Below are 9,342 nucleotides of genomic sequence, written 5' to 3' on the forward strand. Positions count from 1 at the left end.
TACACAGGAATCAGGAGGGCCTGAGGGAGCAGCTGTCACAACCTACAGGAAAAGCTATGTTTAGGAAAGGGCTCTGTGACTGTAACAGCCCCTCCCCCTAACGTGCTCTTCCATCTCAGAGGGGCTTCCTGCTTTTTTTCTCTTCCTCCCTGTGGCTCCCAGTGCATACACCTACTGGATTGCAATCCTTTCTTTTTCTCATGTAAATCCTTTCTGGTGATAGAATACCTAGTCGATTTTGTTTTATAGTCGATAAATGAGATAAAGCAGATAAAGCACCATAACCAGGCACAGAGAAAGTTCTCCCTAAGTATTCATCACCCCTTCTCCTGTTTCATAAAAAGACCCAGCTAGATCCTGCTGTAGTTCATAAGCGTGATGATTGGGTGTTCATGCTATTGTGGGAGAGGTGCCTCCCTCAAACCTTGTTATGACATGGGCACATTACCTGTCTGACATGAGAAGAAAAAAAAAAAAAGACCTCATCAAACAAGATTAGAATAATAGTTTCGGCCAAACACAGGAGAATCCAGGGGAAGACATGAAATTTGGGGCCTTGAACGTTTCAGTCTGGGAGAGGATTTGGACACTGGGAATGCCCAGGGAAGGAATGTGATGTCAGGCATCACTTGGCCTTTATAAAAGATATCCACAAAGCTCCTTCTATAATTCCTTGCTCATCAAACCACTTTCCTGCATGGGGAATCACAACATTCAGTTCATGAGAAAGGCTCTCTATCTCTCCATTCATTTATCAGTCTGGTTTTAAAGAGTCAAGTTCTATTTTAGAGTTAGATTTATTGTGTGAAGATTAACAAACAAACCCCATGTGGCTTGGAGTGGGAAGGGCCTGTAAGGGGAGTTCTCCAGCTCCACTCCTCATGGTCAATTACCCCAAACAGGAAGAGCCATAGGCTCAATCTCCAACAGGAGATGGTTTCTATTACTCCAACAGGAGGGAGGAGGCTTTTCTCCTCCCTGGCAACCACCCAGCCAATGAAAATGCACCACACTTCCAACTCCCAGTTTCCTCCAATAGATTCTCTGTTTACAACAGCCCCTCTGAACGCAGCTTCCCTCTATAAAAGAACGTTCCTCCTTTGTTCTCTGGCGGTGCCCATATTCACCTGCCCTTACGCTGCATGTCCCAAGTTGCAATTCTTTGTTGTTCCCACATAAACCCATTTTTCAGGAGAAATAGCTGGCTGTCTATTTGTTAAGTGTCAACAATTGCTTTGTTTCCTTTGAAATTTTATTCTTTGCCTTTAAACTTAGGATCTTCTACCCTCTCATATACTTGAGATAATCACACATTTTTTTCAGAGTCTTTACAGTTTGGTTTTAATATATGTAATTATTTCATATCATTATACTTATATTTTATATTTAACTCTAGTTTATCTGGAATATATTGTGGTATGTGGTATGAAGTGAAGAATCTAAAAAATTTCCTTCAAAAGACCAATTGTCCCAATACTATTTATTGAATGACCCTTCAAGGACAGATCTCAACAGGTGGAGATGGATGTAGGTTATTTTGGGCAGAGGGAACATTTGTTCCCGGATGGTGAGAAGTCTAGTTTGGCTGGAGCCCAGAATCTGTGAGGAAGGGGTGGTGAACAGCAGAGCGGGAGGCAGCTGGACTGGGGCCCACAGTGGAGGCTCTGACTTATAGGTGGGAGTTTGGACTTGAGTTAAGGGGGAGCCCACCAAGCTGTGTAAACAGGAATATGACACCTCCACTCTGCTTCGGGGAGGTGACCCATGGCAGAGGACAGCGTGGGCAGGCTCAGTTAGGAGGCAATGATGAGTTGCAGATCCGAGCCAGTACGGACTGGATGCGGCTGGCAGGGAGGGAGCGTGCAGGGCTTTGGGGCAGGAGAATGGTCAAGAGTTAAAAACCTGACATGGCGATGTGAGAGAGGACTAAAGGGTGGTTTTACACAGGATGCTCCGAGTGACTAGATCCCAAGACTGTTAGGAAGGATGGGTTGTTGGTGGCAGTGACAGGGTGCACTGACAAGACCTCAGGCCCCGGTGCTGCAGGTGTTAGGTGCTCTGCCCCATGCCATTCACAGTAAGCTCCACACTACAGGATGAGCTGCGCTGATGCATTTTTGGAATATCAAATTTTTTTCTCAGAAGTTTATTACTTCTTGGTAGCCTAAAGCACCTGCTGTGACTGCCTTTTGGCAAATCCAGCACGAATGAGAGTGGCTTTAAGTGTCAGCATGTTAAATTTGGGCCAGCTGGAAGCCCAAGGGGAGATGTCCAAGCAGCTGTGGGTCCCAGACAGGCGGGGCCAGTAATGGGGCCAGAAACGGAGATGCAGGTGTGGGAGCTGCCAGCAGATAGGGTGGGTTTAACGTCAGCTCCCAGGAGGCTGATTAGAGAAGTTGGGGGCAGGCGAACAAGATGGGGAGAGAGAAAGGCCGCGCGGTCAGATGTTACAGTTTGCACTGAGCGAGCCTGCACGTACCCTGCCCACACGTTCCGGAAATGTGCCCAGAGTCACACATGTCTGAAGAGGTGGAGAGAGACTGCAGCTCAAGTTTCTGATTCTAATTCCTGTCTTTGACACTGCCACCTTGGGGGGAGCATGGGGGCCAGATGCCACAGTGCTATCAAGTGAATGCGAGAGCAGGAGTAATGAGGGGCTGCCCAGGTGACGGGGTGGGAAAGGGCGGTACTGGTAGAGGGAAGCATGAGGCTGCCCAGAGCAACCTGGCCTGCGGGGGTGGGGGCGGCGGCGTGCTGCTGGTGGAGTGGCCTCAGGTGGGGGCTGGAGCCGGAGGTGCGCAGGGAAGGTTGTGGCATCTTTTTTCTTCTGAGACCAGGAAGAGCGAAGGGGAGACCCAAGAGCTTCTGATGGGCAGGAGGGAGGAGGGAGCCGATCATGATGGATGGCTGTGTCTGCTCCAGGCCCAGAGTGAGGAGGAGGCAGTGGAGACTGTGAGGCTTGGGCAGGATGGGAATCGGGGCCAAGGCTGGGCGGAGCATGTGCTTCTCGCAGCCACTCGGGCAGGAGGAGCAGATGGGGGTGGCCTTGCCAGGGCTGAGGAGATATTAAGGGGTGCGGGTTGGGGGACAGTGGTCTCAGATGGCCAGCCCTCTCCAGTTCCAGGCCGGGAGGAGGAAGGGTTTGGACATTGCATGCCTTTTTCCCTGTTAAGCTTAAGATGGAAGCTCACAGAACAGTTCAAGAATAGCCTTCTTTATCCAGACCCGTAAATGTTATTATTTTACCACAGTGGCTTCATTATCTCTCTATTTTTCCTTCCAGAGCCATTTGAGAAAAAAGATGAGGACACGATGCCCCTTTACTCTTCAGCATCTTTTTCCTAAAACAAGGCCATTCTCTTGCCTAACCTGCACACAGTGATTAAAATCAAGAAATTGACAGAGATCCGATGCTATTATCTAATCTACAGGGCTGATTCTGAGTTTGCCAAGTGTCCCAATTACGTGCTTTGTAGCAAAAGGTCCCGTTGCATTTAGCGGGCCCACACGCTTTCTCTCTTTAATCTGGAACTGTCCCTTCCTCAGTGTGTCTGTGTCTTTCCTGGCAGTGACACACTTGACAGGGAAAGGCCACTTACTGTACAGACTGTCCCCCACTTTGAGTTTGGGGGCACTTCTCGACCTCAGTCTGAAATTGTCCTGCCCTTGGCTGCTCTGCCCCTTGCCATCGAGAGGAAAGTGGCGTGGAGGGAGGCAGGCTGGGGGCTTCGGAGAAGCAGGTGCTGAGGGCGCCATCTCCAGGCGCTGGCACCGACGCACCCAGGCTAAGCCCTGCCGCAGGCGCGTCGCAGCCTTTCGCTCCAGGCCCAGGGTCCAGCTGGCTGCGCCTTAGCCTCCAGGTACGTCCGCTCAGATTCGTGCGGTGGAAGCGAATGTGATCTTGCACGGTCTGAGGAGAGTGCTTCGCCAGGGCTGGCAGAGACCCGCGCCTACTGTATATTCTGGGGACTTTTGTCTTCCCCGAAGTGGAGAAGTGGGTTGGCGCTGGTTTCAGGAAGGCGGTGTCCCAGCCTCGGGCCTCGCCAGTCGGCTCAGTAGCCCTCCACCACCTGCAGCTCCTTTTGGCTTTAAAATAACACCCTGCGGCCCTCGCAGAGGCGGGAGAGGCTCAACACCTGTTCACCTCTTGCTTCCCAACACTCCTGCGGCCCCCAGAGCCCCCAGGCGATGTCCGTATCCTCAGAACACCCTGGCTGGCACTCCTGCTCCCCGCTGTGCCCTGGCCCAGGGAGGGCACGCTTTGGTGGCCTCGCCCTGCTCTGCGTTGTTGGCAGGTGGCCCAGGCTGCATGTTCTATAAAGACCAGGATGGGGAGGCGAGTGCGTACACAAAGACTGGCCCCACTTTGTCTTTCTTTGGGGAATACATTTGCTGGACGACAGAGTTGAAGCCGCAACCCAACAGCCTTAAAGGGAACAGGATCCCTAGAAATACAACTGGTGGCAAGTGTGTCAGGTGTTATGACAAACAAGTCTGAGGAGGCCGCGGCTCAGGTCACCGCTGTTGGAACCCGTCTCTCCAGCCCTAAGCAGCGGGGGTGGCCTGTCCTCGGCCACCGTGGGTGTGAGGGCCTCCCCCAGCTGTCTCTGCTCGGCAGAGCCAGCTGTGCCCACAAAGCCTCCGGTCGGCTCCCAGCTGCTGTGCGGAGCAGGTGTGCCCTTCCCAAGAGCCCCTGAGGTCGCTCGCGGTTGTTCCGTGGAGCTGGACGATGGCCGTCTGTTCTGGCTTCTCATTTCACCCGGAAAATCCCAGCGTTTCGCCCTCTCCCCAACAGTCCTACCGGCTCCGGCCTCCCCAACACCGCCCAGAAGGCTGCGGGTTGCTGGTCTACCTGCCGCACAGGCTGCGGAGTGCAGCGCGAGGCCAGGAGGTTCCGCCTGCGTCGTGCGAGGCCCTCACAGACGCCCTTACCCGAAGGAAGTGCCGAACCTCCAAGGCGGGTCAGAGCCTGCAGAACCGGAAGTGAATCAAGGGATCAGCACGAGCTCTTGGTTTTATTGCACAAATGCCTGTGTGCGCGCACACACGTAAGTTTGGAAGCACACGCACGCACACTCCTAAATAGATATAGACACGTGGACACACACGCAGATGCAGACTCGCGCGCGTGCGCGGATCGGTGCATTTATACAGAACGTTTCCTAGAAGCCATGACGCCCCAGCAGCGCTCAGATCTTGGTGTCTTCAGACTGTCCTCCAGCAGAGAAGCTGGGGGGCCGGGGAGAAGAGTCTGTTTCACGGCTGGCGGGGAGAAAAGCGAGCTGAGCTGAAACACCTTGTGTCAGAAAATAAGTGTCCAGAACTCAAGGGACGCTTCCACGGGACATCCCTGCCGGAAAATGCATCTGAGACACTGTAAGCGTCAAATAATGACCTCCGTCGGTGATAAGCCCCTAACTGAAATGAGCATCCACGTACACCTGCTGATAGAAACAAAGCGGAGAGAGAAGGAAAGGCTCTTAAGTAGAAAGCCCAGCGACGAATACAGAAGGAATGATGGAATTCGAAACACATCATTTGACAATGACCGTAGTAATAACTGATTCTGGCAAAAATCATCAATAGACATAAAAACAAGTGGGCAGAAGTTTGCTGAGGAAAGTGAATATTCCCCTAGTCTCAAAGGCTCTCCCTCTAGGTGCCTGCTACGTGCAAACGGAAATGGTAGCTGCAGCAGAGAGGCCTGGCAGCCACCGCCCTCACCCTGTGACTACAGTTTTGTCACTAGGAGAGGGCAAATCGGCCTCAGGTGCCTCCTGACACAATCACAGAGGACACAGCACGGCCTCTGTAGTGGACCTGCCAAAAGTGCAGCCGGCCCTGAGGGGGACCCACAGAGTCACAGGCTGCAAACCGATCACACAGCCAGTGTCCTGAAGGACCGTGCAGGACCGCCTCAGGTTAAGGACACAGAGCCCTTGAAACCTGTGCGGTGCCGGATTTGGGCATTTCTTTGCCATCAAGGACATTTTTGGAGAAATCCGAATGAGGTCTGGAGATCAGATAATAACATTGCGTTAACGTTCATTTCCTGGTTTTGATAACTACGCTGTGGTTAAACAAGAGAATGTTGTATTTCAGTAAGAAATACTGAAATATTTGGAAGTAAAAAAGGCATCGTGCCTGCAGTTTACACTCACACGACTCAGAAGACTGCTCGGGACACAGAGGGACCGCGTCTTATCTTTCTGTCTCCTTCACAGTGAACACTCATTAAACATCTAACAGGCTTAAATCCAAAAGAAGTATGTGAGCTTCAACTTTCTGGGTGTCTTGGAGCCGCTTGGTAAAGTACAATAAGAACACACACTAGACCGTCACAGCCGAGTTACAGCTGGGCTTCCGGGTGGTGCGCTGTGTTTTTCTCCTATTAAAAAAAATGCGTTCTTTAAAAAACAAAAACAAAAAAAATGTTTTTATTGTAGAAAATTTGGGGGGAAAAAAAGCAAACTAAGAAAATGTAATGACTCAGAATGCCACCCAACACCCAGAAACACGTGTGTCTATCCTTTTGAGTTTTTCCTATACAAAATTTTAAATGCAAATTTACACATATAGCTGCGTATGTACATATACTCATATTAGAAACTTTAGAAACTAAGATCATTCTATGCATACTGATGTGTAACATTCAGTTTTTATTTTATGCACAGAATTTGATTGATTAAAATATTTGGTTTATGATGTATTCTATTAGTCCATGCATCGTGGCCCTTTCTATCATTCATTCAATAATAAGATTTTAATTAAACCTCTGGAATTACCAGCCAACCCAAGAACTAGAACACTGACAAAAATGTAAATCTACTATCTGTGTTCCCCTTAGAGTGTATCCCAACCTCTCAGAGGTGACCCAAATTCTACATTAAAAAATATATGTTGTTTATGTTTATTTTTTTAACTTTGTAAAAAAGGAATCATACTGTAAGCTGTATTAGTCAGGGTTCTCAAGATAAACAGAATGGCAGAGCTGATGTTGTATCAGTCTTTTTTCTTAAGGCCTTCAACTGATTGGACCAGGCCCACCCACATTATGGAGGATGATTTGCTTTACTCAAAGTCCAATGATTTAGATGTTACGCTCATCTAAACAATACCTTCACACTGACATCTAGATTGGTGTTTGATCAAATATATGTGTATTGCAGCCTGGCCAAGTTGACACAAAATTAGCCATCACATAAGTAGTCTCCTGGACTTGATTTTTTTCACTTTATATTATGTTATGAAGATTCACACATTTTTGTTTGTTTATTTAGCTGGAGTTAATTCATGTTATTCATGTTCACTACTGTATAATATTCCATTGCAGAAAACCGCCCCTCCCTCCGCCGCCATGTTCCATCTTTTGCCCATGGGTGTCAGAACTGTGGCAGCTATTACCAGCAGGCTAGGGAACTCTCTGGAATGTGTTCCTGGGGTAGCCGTGTGGGGCTTTGTCTTAGGTTTACACCCAGGAGTGGTCTCCTTGGCTGTTGGGCATGTGACTGTCCGAGTTTAAAAGGAAAAGCCAACCAGTTTCCCCAAGTTGTTACACCGGGTTCACTCCCCTCAGCCATGTTTCAGAGAATCTGGTCCACAGCCTCTCCAGCCCTGGCATTGTTGGATTCTTAATTTTTTGCCATGGAATGGCTGGGCAGTGCTTTGGCTTTGTGCCTTGGTTTACATTTCACTGAAATGCCTATTCATGGCCTTTGTCCATGTTTCTATCAGTCTAGGAATTCTTAATCATTTGTGCTCCTGCCTCAGTCACTTCCCACTGCCACCCTCTTAGGGTCCTGGTGGCCCCTTATGCCTTGCCCTTGAGCGCTGATGGGTCTGAGCTGTAATGCTTTGCAATGGGCTGCTCCCTCCTTGCCGGCCATGGTGTTTTGTCACCATTGGATTCCATCGCTTTGTGTGCAGGTGTCTCTAGCCATCAGTCCTGCCTCTCTCTGGGACTCCATGTGGCTGAGACCAGGCCCTGGCTCCCTCCAGCCCCAGCCTTGGCCGTGCCCCCCGTGGGAGGCTCAGCCACACCATCTGCTCCTATGACCGCTCCTATGGCCGTGGCTGAATCTACCCACCAATGGAGCCCAACACCCAGGGGCAGCGCCGCACACCAGAGCCCTGAGTGTGCCTTCATCTCCGAAGCCCGCTGCTCGTCGGTCTTCAGAGCACAAAAGGGGGCTGCTCCTTGTCCAGGACGGGGCTGTCTCTGCCTCTCTCTGTCTCTGCCTCTCTCTCTCTCTTGCCCATCAGTTAGCGTTGCATTGCCTGGTGGGACAGGCAGCCGATGTCACCCTCCTTCGCTGCCTCCGGTTAAGTTGCTTCTTTGTTTAACGAAAGTTTTAGTTCAGGAGAGAAAAAATTTTAAAGTATAGTTTATTAAAATCTTACTAAAATATTAAAGGAAATTTAAAATGAAAAAATTTCACACGTAATCCTTCTGCCACATACGTCCATTTCCCCCCTTTTCATTTTTCCAGTCCCTTCTGGTTTCTACCGACGGGCGTATCTACCTGCACTTTGTAGCTGCAGTGCGCAGTTTTGTATGGTATGTTGAAAACCAAACCGTTTTCTCCTTTTTTCCCGCTTTACATTATTGCACAAACATCACCATATCTTTATGTCATCTTAGCGATTACCAATTCAAATGAGCCAATATCCTCTATTTAAGCGCTCAGTTGTTGGCAACTTCGGCCGTTTCCGGTTCTGTCGGTTACCAGTGATGCCCGCACGGAGGTCACCTTTGCTGTGCCCCCAGCCGTGGGCGTTTCAGCCTGGTGGCCACGTCTGCGTGGCACGCCGCGGATCTGTGAATCTGCTTCCCCAGAGCACTGTGATGCGCTTTCTACGGGGGAACTGGAGGAGACTGACGTGCGTGTGGCACAGAGAGTCTGTGATGTGGGCCCGAGCGCCCCGGGTCCCCCGCCCAGTCCTCTGTGGGCCCAGATGGAGCTCGCAGCACTGCCCCTGCGTCTTGGGGTCCACGCACTGGACCGGGTGACCTGTGCCGCATGTTGACTGTGCACACCATGGTGTCGCAGGTGCTGAGAGCACCTGGTTGTGGGAGAAGTGGACCGAGCTGGGTGGGCTCGCTCTGCAGAGGGTCCCTCAGGGGGGCGCTCATCTCCCTGTCTCCCCAGGGCCTCGGGGAGAAAGAGCCTGAACGTTGGCCCCTGAGTCCCGTCTCCCTCAGTCGAGAAATAAGGGGGTGACCCTTGAAAGTGAGCTGTGAAGCTGCCAGGAGGCGTGTGTCAGGTGCTTCGGGAGCGTCCGAAATCATTTCTAGCCTGCGGCGGCGAGTTCCGCACTTAGGGCGAAGGCGCAGCGTGGGCA

At 50.6% G+C, this 9,342-nt stretch overlaps 1 non-coding gene across 1 annotated transcript; it reads left to right on the forward strand.

Annotated features, from left to right (window-relative positions):
* The first annotated feature begins 354 nt into the window (after positions 1-354).
* Positions 355-458, forward strand: LOC112479440. Its single transcript, XR_003046195.1, has one exon. It is a non-coding gene; the product is annotated as a small nucleolar RNA U13 (small nucleolar RNA).
* The last annotated feature ends 8,884 nt before the right edge of the window (positions 459-9,342 follow it).

Source organism: Pteropus alecto, unplaced genomic scaffold (genome assembly GCF_000325575.1).
Source record: "Pteropus alecto unplaced genomic scaffold, ASM32557v1 scaffold214, whole genome shotgun sequence".
NCBI classification, from domain to species: Eukaryota; Metazoa; Chordata; class Mammalia; order Chiroptera; family Pteropodidae; genus Pteropus; species Pteropus alecto.